The sequence below is a fragment of the Hermetia illucens genome, chromosome 4 (genome assembly GCF_905115235.1).
Source record: "Hermetia illucens chromosome 4, iHerIll2.2.curated.20191125, whole genome shotgun sequence".
NCBI classification, from domain to species: domain Eukaryota; kingdom Metazoa; phylum Arthropoda; class Insecta; order Diptera; family Stratiomyidae; genus Hermetia; species Hermetia illucens.
The window spans coordinates 126,561,433-126,575,997 of record NC_051852.1 but is presented as its reverse complement, the minus strand read 5'-3'; the positions used below and the strand labels follow the sequence as shown (position 1 = coordinate 126,575,997).

At 40.2% G+C, this 14,565-nt stretch overlaps 1 protein-coding gene across 5 annotated transcripts in view; it reads left to right on the top strand.

The window, feature by feature from the left end:
- Positions 1–14,565, top strand: part of LOC119655218 (protein hu-li tai shao) — a 179,154-nt gene that overhangs the window by 35,067 nt on the left and 129,522 nt on the right. For all 5 annotated transcript variants that reach the window (XR_005249888.1, XR_005249887.1, XM_038060997.1 and 2 more), the window contains one exon: positions 2,988–3,015. The gene's annotated coding sequence lies outside the window, so the exon portion shown is untranslated. The remainder of the gene's footprint in view (positions 1–2,987; positions 3,016–14,565) is intronic.

Sequence of the window (14,565 nt, the reverse complement as noted above, 5' to 3'; positions counted from 1 at the left end):
CGATAAATTTTAGATTTGAGGCGTTCGTTAATACGTCGATCACAAAGGACACCAGTTGTGGAACGCCACTTCATCCAGGTTGCGTTAATACGTCAAGCAATTTCATAACGCAGCTCTCCATTGGCTGATAGCGTTGACCCGAGGTATTTAAATCGCTCAGTTCTGGGCAGATCACTGCCGCTGACAGTGATTGTGCCTGTTTCATGGGGATCGGTGGTCATAAATTCAGTTTTGTTTAAATTCAATCTGAGACCGTGTTGCATGAGGCGATCATTCCATTTTTGAACAAGTTGCTCGAGATCATTTTTGCTATCAGATGCTAGGAAAACATCATCTGCATAAAGCAGTGTGTAGGGCGCTGGACGTTGGATATCCCGTGTGACGGTGTCCATAACAAGGACAAGGAGGAGTGGTGAGAGGGCACTTCCTTGATGAACACCAACAGAGACACGAAGCGGTTGCATATATATGTGTATTGTCGGTATAAACCCTTATGTGAGGTATATCAGGTCAACCAAACCTACGCACCATCGTTGTCGATACTTGGCAATGTGCTTCAACTCACCGCATGATTTTCCGAGGTGCTTGTACTCTTCTTCCACGGTTCTACGCCATTCAAATAGCCAACGAATAGGCCACTCTAGAAAAATGTGGGCGTAGAAGCTAATGGCTCTAAAGGGAAATATCACCGTATGCAACTGTCCATAGTGCCTGATTAAATTCTCTCGTTTCTAATGTGGATGCGAATATTTTCTAACATCGTTGATAATGGAGAGGCTGGCTGGTTGGTTGGTTGAGGGTTTGGCTTCACAATGGTGGGACCAGAGCTGGCCTTTGACGTCATGCAATACAGTGTCAAGACTGTTCTGAAGGGAGAGGTTGAAAGGATTCACGGGTTCGATTGTAATAGTTTGAAATTTGGTCGACAGGCCAAAAACTGTGGAAGAGCTTGAGGTTCCTCGAACGCGTTCGTACTGAAACTCAAGAATGAAAACATAAAAACTCTTTGCCTCTACGAAACTTTTAAAGCCTACGAGTGTCGCAGGAAACTGTCTTGAATAAACAATTGGTCTATTGTATCCTGATTGCTTGGGATTACGCCCTTCGTATTTACCTTACCTAACCTAGCATCGAGAGCCAGTCAGAAGTATCTTTTTTAACCAATGCTACACCATATCTCCGCCAGGAACATTTTGGTAATCGATGCTTTTCTGTAAGTTTTAACAAGGTCGATTAGGTTTGGTCTTATGACGTAGTGGATGCCGGAGAACATGACATGTTAGCTATGATGTGTGATCATCTGAGTCTTTTTGAAGTAAACGTTTCTGTTAGTCCATGCGTAATGGTTTGAAGAAATTTTTGCTGTGCATGCGTAATGGTTTGAAGAAATTTTTGCTGGTATCGGTTTAATTATTTTTCATTCGTTTTGCCCAAATGTGTCCGGATAGCTGAGTGGTTAGAGCACAAGGCTGTCGTACGGAAGGTCGCGGTTCAAATCTCGCTGGTGGCAGAGGGATTTGTATCGTGATTTGACGTCGGATACCAGTCGACTCAGCTGTGAATGAGTACCTGAGTCAAATCAGGGTAATAATCTCGGGCGAGCACAATGCTGACCACATTGTCTCCTACAGTCTACTGTAGTGTACCGTTACGGTCTTGAATGAAGTGCTCTAACACACTTCAAGGCCCTGATCCAATATGGATTGTTGTGCCAACGATTATTATTATTATTTGCCCAAATGCATAAGCTGGAACTTGCAACTTAATTGTTTCATCAATTCTCAAATTGCCTAGTGGGAACATAACTTTTTAGGATTTGCGCTCTGTCATAAATACTTTTCTGAGAAAAGGTTATACCTAATGACACAAAATTTGGTGAAGTTTGTAACAGCTAACTTCCACAAATCCAGTGAATGGTATTTTTCAAGTGGTATTTATTGTGCAATGTTATTACTACCGTATTTTATCAATGAACGGATGACTAACTGGAAAACGGTATCTGAAGATAAACACTCCAACAGGAAACAGTCCTATTAAGTTTGTCTACATTCTGGTATTTTCAAAAAACACTGTAATTCGGCAATCAGCTGTTCCCTTTTTCATTTTTGATATCCTATAAACCCCGAAGAAAGCAAAGCTGATTTCCGAAATACACGGTAGTTGTTTGGATAAACTAAATTGTATTCAAAGAAGGGAGAATCGTCTTCTTTTACTTAAAATACTAAAAATTACGAAGTTGACTTCCACTAAGATTTAAGAAGCCTTCCACAGAAGGAGGATGCAGAAGGTCGGATTTTGGCTCTGTTGGGTGACCGATATATTGCCAATAGCCCGGTTTACTGCTGAGAGGTGTTACGATATTTCTTTCTTCGATCGTTTTCCAGTTTTCCTGGTAGTTTGGTTCCTTCCTATCCTACATGTTTATCATATCAGATTTATGCAAAGGTGAGGCTTGGCGTAGGATGATGACACTCATGTAATTAAAGCCTTTGAAACCTTCATTAGGCAAGAACTACTAAAGTAAAGTGTATGGGGATTTGTTGGGCTTTACTCTTTATTTAAGGAGGCCGACAAAGGGGCAAGCGTAAGTATTATATAGCACTACAGTGCTGAAGTAGTAGCTACCAATAGTTGTCAATACATTCAAACTATTTTTCAAGCAAGGTTGTGATCGGGACTATCTTATTTTATGTCCGCCTACGCTACTTCGGCCTTTGATATTTTCTGTTTCGATTCAAGCATTGATTCTGTTAAGATGATTATGTATGGAGACTTGCCTGATATATGTGTGTCATTGTCCTCTCTTGAAGCGAATTTACAGTATTAAAAAAAATCAACATCATAGCTGTCCACATTTGCCACTTTTTTCTGCATATATACACCCAAGCAGACATCCGATATGTATTGAATCTATCTTTTATCCAAATTTCTTTTGCATTGAAATTGCACAATTGCTTTAATCTTTTTCTTCTCTCTCTTTATTCCAGACAAGCCTTAAAGCGCAGATTTTTTAAGGTAAGTTTGTGTCATCGACCGCATTTGCCTCACACTTAAACTTTCTATTGCACAAAGAGAAAAGAAATATCAAATTCGACTTTGAAATTGTTCAATGTCGTCCACCACATCACACTCAGGTAAGAATGAACTCATACCTTACAAATCGGATTTTTCATAAAGCTCCCTCCGACTTTCTGGATCCCATTTCGTGTGGAGATAATCTGATATGTTGCTTGGAAAAAAATGATTCAAAATATTTTCCATTAATTGTTCGGTTCGAGTTGGAGGCAGAAGGCAGGAATGGCGACAGTGCGACATTGTGTCGCGACGTTTGGTACGAAATGGTACGGATGTGAGGATGAGATGTTGGTTCAGCGTAATTTACAGTGAGTTTACCTTTCATGCTTGCGCAAAGCATGTTTGGTAGGATATAAAACGCAGGCAGGGTTGTCTTGATTGGTTTTTTCATGGAGCCCCACGACTCCTGTGTTATTCGCTTTTAATATGACTCCGAGCTGTATATTCCCTTGGTATGTTGTTTGCGAGATCCTCTAATAAAGTCAATATTATCCTCGTATTTTGGGATTGCAAGGTGTGGCCGAATATTTGATGTATGTAGCAGCTTTATGAGTATTTATGTCTGATACAAAACCTCTCATAAGGTGAGCTACTGCAGAGAGAGCAAAGATTTTGCTGTATGTGAACTATACAATGTTAGATGGGAGATTGTCATCTATATTTATGTCACTTCATTAATTTTTAGGAAAAGGGGAGAACAAAACTGTCATTTTCCAATGACAATGTGATGGTTGGATTGGTTGAGCGTCAGCCTCTCGAACCCGTTGCTCTTGGCTCGGATCCCGGGTTGTCATGAATGTTTGTGCTCGTCTCCCGGGTTGTCATGGATGTTTGTGTTCGTCTCCCTACTGTGAGAAAAGAGGTACAAGAATACTTGTCCAGTCAATTTGTAAAAGAAACAATTGGGTTTCGAAGCATAGTATAAAAAGAAAATCCTTTTTAACACTAAACTTCGTTTCTCAGGTGCTAATCCAAATAGCATAAATGATTTTATGTTTGCTTGTTTAGTTAGTACTTTATAACGACGACCATAGAAGCATTGTTTGTGTTGGTGCAGCATACTTATGCTAGTTCACGCTTGTTAATACCTTGTTAAATTGAATACGGTTCTTGGGGTTTCAATGGTGGTCTGCATATATTTGTCTCGTAGAAGTAGCAAGAAGCTTAGTTTTTCACAAAGCGAAAGATTGTTGATGATACCAAACCGCCATGATCGGAATCTTCTTCCTTTTCGCGTGTACTAATTCTGGTTCATATCAATGACTTTGAACGTAATTACACTCAGAGGATAACAAAATTGAATTTGATTGAAAAATTTTGCATATCAGAAAAGGAATCTTTGGGCCTTCGATAGTGAACAGCACCAAACAATTAGATTCTTTGGGTGTAATGGTGACTGTCGAATCACTTAAGGATTTGACCCACTTTAATATTTACAATTATGTTTGTTTAGGTAGCTATTAAAACTATGTCTCAACCGATTTTTCGGTGGAGATCAGGATCAGCTCCTATCTTCTTTAGAGTTCAATTTTCAAACTCCCAATGACAATTTTTACTGTATTCATTGAAAGTCAGCCCCTCGATCTCGTGACCAAATCCTGGTTGCCTCATGGACATTTGTGTATGGCTTTGTGTTTGTATCGTTGTTCTAGACCTATCAGTTGCATAGCATTAAGGTTAATAAATGAAGAGACTGTGAGGATACCTTATTCTACAACAGGAGAGAACAGGAGCCGTATTATTTTCATTAAAGGATGAACTCGAGAAAAGAGTAGGAGCTGATCTATCGGCGAATATAGTCACAGTATGTTATTATCGGAAACATATTGGAATGAATCCTTTTAAGTTCCTTTTCATGTTAACGTTTTCAAAAGCCTGGAGTCTGAAAGAAAGGTTTGTTTTGCTAATATCAACTGCATAAGAATTGTTATATGCCTTAAAATTGACTAATATCTTCCATTAAGGGCTGCTACTTTACAAAGTGAGGAATTCATTTTTCTAAAAAATAGAATAGATACGAAGGGCGGAGGATTTTTTGTTATGACTATTGTATTGAGGGGGGGCATCAATGGTAGCAATGAATATTTAAACTGTTTTCGCCCTTTTCCGCATTTCTGGTGTGGAATTATGTAGAAGTTGAAATCACATCACTAGTCACTAGGATGATCCTGTTAAGTGCGTTTGCCTTGTCAGTTGCCCTTTGAAGTAACATCATCTACAAAATTTCATCATCCTGTGACCAATGCTGGGTAATAGGTAAATTTACCCGTTTAAAGTTGGGGTGTAGAGAACTGGAAGAGAAATGAAACCAAGTACCCTGTTTATGTGACAAATTGAAACTCTTTTGCTTTCAGACATTGGTATTTTTCATGAATATGCCTCTTATTATCGTTGTGACAGAATGGAACACACAAATATTAGCTCTATGCCATTCAGCAAAGTGCAGCGTTTTATCATATTTCCAATTGCCGTTCCCAAGCATCCAACGATTACGACGCGACTTGAATCTGCAAGGAAGTGATCTGAAGTATATTTTGGAGGTTATCTGGTATCCAGGAAACGTGGGTGACCCTCTGAATGGGGAATTCCTGATAAATGTGCTTTCTGCGTTTGCGATTCGTTCCTTCTCGCAGTTTTCATGGTGGTTGTGGTTACGCCCATATCACCAACTCCAAATTGTGGCAAAGATGTTAGATAGACTTTTCATCCGTTGATAAAAAAAGCTGGGTTTGCGTTCAGTGTTTACTAGTATCCTATGCTATTCTTGGTGGCGCTTTGATCGCGGTCCGCAAATCAATCCATCTCCGAAAAGGGACATGGGGTTATATGACTATTTGTGTAGCAAGTACTCGCCATAAACCCCCAGAGCCTTAATCACATGTGCAAGAAGCTGCATTATTTCGAACTTATTCGAAATAGATCACTCACCGTCTCGGAGAAGCTTTTCTCTCTTTTGCTCGAGTTAATAAAGTGACAAGTGATCGAATCCTAAAGGTGTCGTTTTAACAATTCATGCTTCTTTTGCAGATTATGGTTGCATTCTATACACTGTTAAAAAAGCATATTTTTAATCCGCTGCTGTCTTTTGAGTTTTTGTATTCGTTATCCTATTGACCACCGTCTTGATGTATTTCACAGAATAAAGCGGTCCATTGTCATTCTTTTTTACCACCAGGAACAGTAAATACGATGATCTGTGTGCTGGCATGTCAGTCAAGATTTTTGTCCGTTTCAAGACGGGCCAGTACGTTAATAGTTAACAAGTGTTTCTGTTAGATGATTTGCGGCAATCTGCATCTTGTCATACTTATTGAGGTTTTCGGATCTAGCATCAAATTTCATTCACCTATTTCTTGGAGATAAATCGGTTTTTTTTTTGTAAAAATCTAGATAATGGGAGATTTATGCCCTATATTCTTGGTAGCCGGATTAGTAGTCAATTGAAGTGATTACAAACATGTACCGAAAGAAAATGTTGGAATTTGAATCAGAATTGTATCGTAAAAATATTTTGTATTGATCGTTTCGTTAACATCATGAGTGAACACTTCATTAGAGATACGAGGAGTATCACCTTATTAGGTGATGTGATCACATTACTTTTTGAAAGAAGTGATATTATATTAATGTGTCGAACAACGTTACAATATTACTTAGTGATGTTTTCAGATATGATGTCACAACGGCCTCGAAATTACTAAACATTCCTCATCACTCAGAAATATGTTAATATACATTCTTAATATGCATTGTGCAAAGAACTTCTCATAATTGAAAGACATCGATAAAAATCCAAAATAAAATTTTCAAATCAAAGCCAGCCAAGAGAACAGGAAATCATAACTCTAACAGATTCGCAAGCGGTAGTCTTATTGCTTATCACAATTAACATGACTTCTCATCAACATGAGGTGATCTTGTGATGTTAGGTGATATTAAATTATGTTGTGATGCGATGTTTGGATTGTTCTTGGAGCTTTTAATGTGATATTACGCTTTAAGGTGATGTCACGTATATAGCGCAATGCATTATTTATCCATCTTTACTTACATTAACTTAACCGTCTTAAATTGATTATAGACTACGAAATTTTTGAAGTACATCAGGTGCGTGCGAAAAATTTCTTATATAAAAGGTAAAAAATTCTTTAAACTTGAAATGCTAGCTCGAGTTCCCGATTTTTTTACTTTTTATGTATCGGGTAGTTCTCTCTCTGTCATGATGTTCACATGATCGCGAAAAAGACTCTAGGTCTTTCTTTTTGAAGGTTTTGTTTGCAAAACTAAACCTTATTAAAATCAATTCAATGTCTGTATGTGTGTCTTTCTGTTTGTCTGTCACACGCATTTTTCTCGGAAACGGCTATACCGATTGACACGAAATTTGGTGAGAAGATGGGAATTGTGAACGCCCACACATGCAGTGAGTGATATGCTTCTAGGTTGAGATTTAGGGGGGGGGGGGGGGGGGGGTTGAACGAGCTTCCTCGTCAATCCATTGAACCTTCGCAATATGTTCGTAAATCGATTCGTATTTTGCAAAATACGTCTGCCAGCGAGCACTATTCTGCATCAAAATTGTCTCGTTCTAAAATATTGTTTGGGAAAGGAGATTGGTCAATAGTGGAAAATCCTTTTTCAGAAGCACTGTTGGTATGGCATCAATCCCGGGGATTTAATTTGATTTTTTGATGACATTGGGATGTCCACGTCTCTCTGAGAGTAGGCATTACTATTGACGTTGCTTCCATTTCATTTTCATCTTATGGAATAAATGTAGAAGATACTCTTACGGAGGCTGAGTTCCTAAGTTCAAGGAGCATTGTGCAAACACTGGGAGGATATTTCGTCTATAGTATTCTTCTACTTTCTCGACATATCGTAATCACTTTTTTGGTGCCTTCACTTTGTTAGCTGTCATGAATTTTGGGCACTATATTTTGATAACACCCACGTTCTAATTGATTGGGGAGAGGAAGAAATCCGAAGCTTCTCGTAATATAGCCCTTCGGTGTCTCTGCTAAACAATGCGGTCTACCTGGAAAAAACGTTTTCTTGTAGCGTTAGAAATCTGCCGACAGATTTTTTACTATTTCCCGCTTCTCCTAATACTGTCATTTTTGAAATAGTTCATTCTTGTGGAAATTTGTTATAACTTTTACTTCAATGAGCGTTTCGTCGAAGTGACGAAATGCCATGCAGACATTTCGTCAGTTCGGTATGATTAGGGCTTCTCTCGTATTTGTTTTTGCTTACGTTTCATCTTCAGTGAAACTATTCTTCATTTTGCTATTACTAGGCTCAAAACCAAACATTTAAGACAACATTTAAGTGTAAACTCAATATTGTGCAAACAATGAGCCTTCTGGAGCGGAATAAGCACAAAGACCAACGCAAATGCCCATGACGAACTGGAGTTCGAACCAGAGGTAATGAGTTCGAGAAGCTGACGCTCAGCCAATGCAATTCGCAATTTTTTTCGAATTATTCATTATTTATAATTGGGTCATAAATTCTGTCAGTCTATTTTGGTCTGATATCCCTCTAAGATATTTTAGTGAAGGTCGTTGGTCTGTTTCTCACAATCAATTAGCTGCAAAATTATTGTTGTTAAAACGCCCAAGAATATATGAGAAACACAATGGAAAAGAGTGAAATGATATATTTTTTTGCCGAATTTTGCAGGAAGTATTGATACTGGTAGGATCCTTTCTCGGGTAATATTCTATAGCAGTCGAGATATGCAGGTGTTCAACACGCCTTTTCCGGTCTCAAACGCGGGATATTTCGCTTAACACACGCTGACAACACTATCCAACCAGGTAGACATCACTACACACTATCAGCTCCCATTGTATCAACTTCAAACCCGTACAGCAATAAATCGGGCTGGGTCGTCAGAGGTTTTAATAGGCATTCTTTGATGATTGACATGCACCTCACCGCCAAGTTCAAATTTTTTTTATTGCCACACGACAAATTCGTGCTTATGGGCCATAACTCGAAACCCCTCGATCGCCCACCCCCATCGAAAAATTCTTACGCTATTCTTTGCACGAAAGAACCGAACGAAGGCATGAATAACAGCGAAATATAAAACCTCATGCGAACAAAATATCACTAAGCCAGGAACAATAAACCCTCGACAATGGCTTTCTTGGGTAGAAAGTAAAAAATGGAAAAATAGTAATTACCTCGACGTGAAGCCGACGAGGAGCCACCGCCCCACATGTTTAATGTTTTCTATATGATGATTGCATAATCGAATCATGACGTCATTGGCATGATTAAGCACTGACAGAGCGACTGAAAATGATAAAGTGATGGGTTTGCTGCGAGTCGGTCAGCTGAACATGGGAACCGCTCAATGAGTAGGGCGTATGCCAAGTTCTTCAAGTGAACTCGTTCTCATGGCGGATTTGAGCATTGAATATTCAGATTTTATTGCTTTGAATACTTGTCAAGATAGAGCATTCTGTGCTTTTGTGAATCATTGGGGAGTTTGTTTTTGACGCGGGACAAGTTCCTCGGAGTTTGCAGTTGTCTGTCAGCCGAAAGTGCTCTCTTATCAGCTTTTTTGCAATAGTCGATTTCTTGTATTCGTTTATCGGCAAAATTTTCCACGGCTTTTCTTTGAATTTGGCGGAGGACTAACAAACGCCAAATGCGTTCATTGCTCCTTCTCACTTAGAATCCCCGAAATTTTTTCATCGCTTAAAGTTAACTGTTCCTTTATAAATAGATTACAAAGTCAACGGGAAGAATAAATTTTCCAATTAACATCAATCACCTGACGAGTAAATTATTGAGGTGTTTTGAAGTAGTCAAATTAAGGGATGCTTCGAGGAATACTTAAGAAAATAAGTGTTAAGATAGACAAACAGAAATTTCTAGTTGTTGACGTTGACATTATTTGCAGGGTGTAATCATCCATGTTCCTTCTTGGGATTTTTTCTATGGGTCTATCACTGACCATTATGTATTGATCAATGTTTCTTTTAATAAATTGATTGTCTAAATTATTGCCATTCCATAGAGGCACGCAAAATTGCTGGTTTTCTCTAGGTATGATTACTGAAAAGCTATAAACCAATGATAGCAATAGGCCATGGAGCATACAATTCAACGATTTTTTCTGTGTTCCTCAGCGTGTAAATAATGGCTTCTGGAATTCCCCCAATCCAATGCTTTCTTGTTGAAATAATTTTTTCATCAAACCCATCCCCGAACAAAATTGTGCGCTGAAGAATTTTTGGTTCATTCGCCGAACTTAAACTGTACACGATAGTCAGCTGGGTTCAATTCTTACGCATAAATCCAACACGAGGTAGGGCATTCTGACTTCCCAGCAAATTGGCATCTCTTTTGGAGACTTTCTTCAAATATGCAAAGGTTTTCGACGTAGTGCTTCCTCAGGGCCATGCAAACCAGTATGGGACTTTAACTCACTAAAACCATCTCTCCTAATCCGCTATGCCCCACTAAACTATCTAGAGATATTACATCGTGAGGCGGGTAAAAGCCCTACCGGCTTCCTCCTATAGTGGAGATTCTTCCCTCCCTGGCGCTTTTTCGTAAGCACTCTAACCTTTGAAGCTCCTCCTGAATACATCTTATGATACCACTAACTGCATTCCAAACTTCTTTGAATTCGAGTATTTGCGCATTGGTCGTCTCCACTTGGAGGGTCTTGTCAAGAGAAGTTGAAGCTGTTGCCTCTCATATGTAAATTAGACATACGAAGAGTATGTACTTTGGGTCCTCGTATTCGTTTATACACTCGGGACGGAAAGGAGAATCGTCATGTCCAAAACGATGTAAATATCTACGGTATTCACTATGCCCAGCTAGAAACTGAGTTAAGTCATAGTGGACGTCTCCAATGCAAAATCCAATGCTGGATATTTGGAATCAGCCTGTGTCTCCACCTCCCCTTGTGAGAATTATCCCAACGTTCCTGCCACACCCTGATTGTGCACGCTCTCTCTTCTCGTCGTCTGTCTTCGGCATTATGGTCACTGCGTGCTTTCCAACTGTATAGTGTTCGCATTTTCTCAGCTAAAATATCAATGGGCATCATTCCCGCGACTACGAAATCTGCTTCATCTGACGTTGTTCGAAATATGCTACCGATTCTTAACTCACACAGGCGATATAGTGAAGATAATTTTCTCCTATACGCCACGCCTGAACATTAAGGATCTTTATCCATATTGGTACTGCATACAGTAAAATGGATGAACACACTCTGGCTAACAATAGCCACCTCAGTGGTTTTGATCCTCCAATATTGGGCATCACGCCAGGTAACGCAGTTACAACTTTCCTTGCTTTCTCGGCCGCGTAACTCAAGTGTTCCTTGAAGGTCCAACGATGATCTAGCAAAACGCCGTGGTATTTGATGAAAGGCTTGGACACTATCTCATACTGTCCCACACAAAACCGTAGGATTTCTTTCAGTTTATGGTTGTTGACCAATACAGCCTAAGTTTTGTGTTCCGTCAATTCCAATCCATGTAATACCAACCAATCCTTGATCAGCCTAATCGTTGTCTCACATGCCCAGATAACATCCTCCAGATGTTTGTCTATTGCAACAATTGTGACATCGCCTGCACAGCTGATAAAGATAGTTTGTCGCGGGAGTTTGATGCGCAGCACATGGTCATACATCACATTCCGGAGCAGTCGGCCTAGCACTGATCCTTGAGGCACTCTGCCGGTTATCGAATATTCATCTGGGCCTACGTCAGTATCATAGAGTAGCTTTCTATCCAGGAAATAATTCCTGATGGTTAGCTGAATATAGTTGGGCACATTTAGCTGGCTTAAGGATGTTATTATGTGTTGCCACTGCATTGAGTTAAAAGCATACCTCAAATGGAGTGCGATGAAGACACAGTATTTTTTGGTATCGCCCTGCCACCTTATACCTGCAATTGCTTCCTCTGCCACATTGACTACTGCATTAATAGCATCCAAGCTTGATCGGCCGGCGCGAAAACCGTGGTGTTGTGTTGACGTGCCTCCTGCTTCCTTTACAATTGGGAACAGCCCGTTGCATATAATGCGTTCCATCAACTTTTCCATACTGTCCAGCAAACAAATAGGACGAAACGACGATGGTTCTCCAGGTGGTTTACCAATCTTTGGTAGCAGCACCAGCATTTGTCTTTTCCACTGAGTCGGGAACGTGTAATCTTTTAAGGAGGTATTAAAAGTGGAAACGAACCACTCCAGTCTTGCTGGTATCGCCGCTTTCAAAGCCACATTCCGTATTTCGTCCAGCCCAGGTACTTTTTTAGTCCCTACCTTTCCGCAGGTAATGGTAAGTTCATCCTCTGTTATACTTAGTGTTTGTGGGATGCTCTCTTTCGACTGCAATAGTGATTAAAATTCTTGGCAATAAAACCGGGTACTTTATCTGCGGGGCCCTGCTTTCTTTCAACTTAGCCATTCCCGCTCTATGGGCTCCTCCCCCTGGAAATCCATGGACGAAATTTAATAAATGTAATGGAAAACATAGACATGTTCATATATCTAAACGGACCAACCACTAACTCAGTCGGCAAATAAGGTCTTCTACTCTGTACTGCCTATTTTATAAAGCAATGGGTGCGGTCCTATTCAAGTGGAATGGCCTTGCGGGCTTAACTGCCATGGTAGGTTCAAAATATTTTTTTTTTGTTTCAATCAATTGCATCAGGAAATTTCGAGTGAAGATTCTTTGAAATTACAATCACTTTTATGATTTCGTTTCTTTCAGAACTGTATAGCATTGAATTTTCAGTCACCATTTTTTCTACTGACAATAGAACTGTCAATTGACAGCAACAACTACGACCATCCACGAATGGTCTTGGGTCGTCGCGAGGCAGGTCATATGTGGACGTTAAATGGATTGGTCTTGATGGCGTAGCTAGCGCCGCGAACACTAAAGGGCACGCACCTTAATAAGGTCTGCGTTTTATAAGGTTTATGAAACATGAACACTTATAAAAACTTCTGAGAAATGATTGAACACGTTCGTGAGGGGGGCTTCTGGAAGAATAAAAGGAGCAAAACGGGATGAGCACCAGTACCGAATCAGGTGCAGTTAGTATTGATTGGATCCAGAATTCAGGATATGTCATACGTTTCAATGTGCTGGCCTCGTATTGACGATGCTCGGATATTAAAGTTGAAATTCGAAGGGAGAATGGACAATTTAGGAATTGGAGACGTGAGAGAGAAATCGGGACAATTCGAAGAATAGCACACTAAAGTTCCGAAGCTGTAGCTCCGTAGCGGCCTGATAACGACGAAAAGAGAGATCTTCCTCTTTTCTCGTTATTGTTATCAACGTCATACTAATTTCATCTACAATTCTCAACGTTGCTTTCGTTCTACCAATTGGAGTATGAATTCCTAGAATGTTTATATGTTCTTTCTCATCCATGTTCCAACAATTGGAACCTGGGGCATGAGATGGAGAGGGTATATTTCTAGTAACTGCAGGGAGGAAGTAGCACATAAAGCGCCATTCTGACATCAGGAGCGAACTGGAACTAGAGACAGTGGTGAAAAACCTTAACACAGTCAATATTGACGCATATGAGGTCGACTGTCCGGCTAAGATAGTTAAGTCATCAAGGGATTTATCATGGTGAAATAGGAACCTGGCCAGAATGAGAACAGAGGTACGAAAACTCTTCAACCGGGCTGAGCAAACCGGGGACTGGCAGACGTACAATAATGCACTGCCTGCATATAGCAACGCGATCAGGAAAGCAAAATGGAACAGCTTCAGGGAATTCTATGAAAGGATCGAACAGATCACAGAAGCAACCAGACTTCACAAGGCTGTAGCCAAAAACGGGGGAATATCCTTTTTCTGTTTGAACAAGGAAGATGAGACTTTTACCGAGAATGAGAAGGACAGGGTACTCTGCTTCTCAGAATTGATTTCGCGGGGTCCTACCCCACGGCGGCAGGCGACAACATTCTGCCTGACACCAAACAACGAATAAAAGGGGAAGAAAGGAGAAATGCAAACTAGCAAAAGAGGTATGCTCAGAAGCTAGTCACTGAAATCACCCGGAGTAGATGACACCCAGCACTAATCAGGAGGGGCCTAGGAATCATCTTAGAGTCTCTTCTGAGGGTGGTAAGACCATGGACCTGGAGACGGACTAAAGTGGTCTTTATTCTGAAAGCGGATCCTTTTCACCCTAAATCTTTCAGACCAATTTGCCTAACATCGTTCGTACTCAAAACGGTGGAGACATAGACAACTATATTAGAACTAATGTGTTCTAAAGCGTAATTCCCTACATCACTCTCAACACGCTACCGGGCAGGACGGTCAACTGAAACTACTCTGTATCAGCTGACGGGTATTACGGGATGCCATAGAAACAAAAGAAATAGCACTGTGTGCGTTTTTGGATATCGAAGGAGCAGTCGACAACACATCGCAAACAGAGATACAAAATGCCCTAAGCTGCAAGG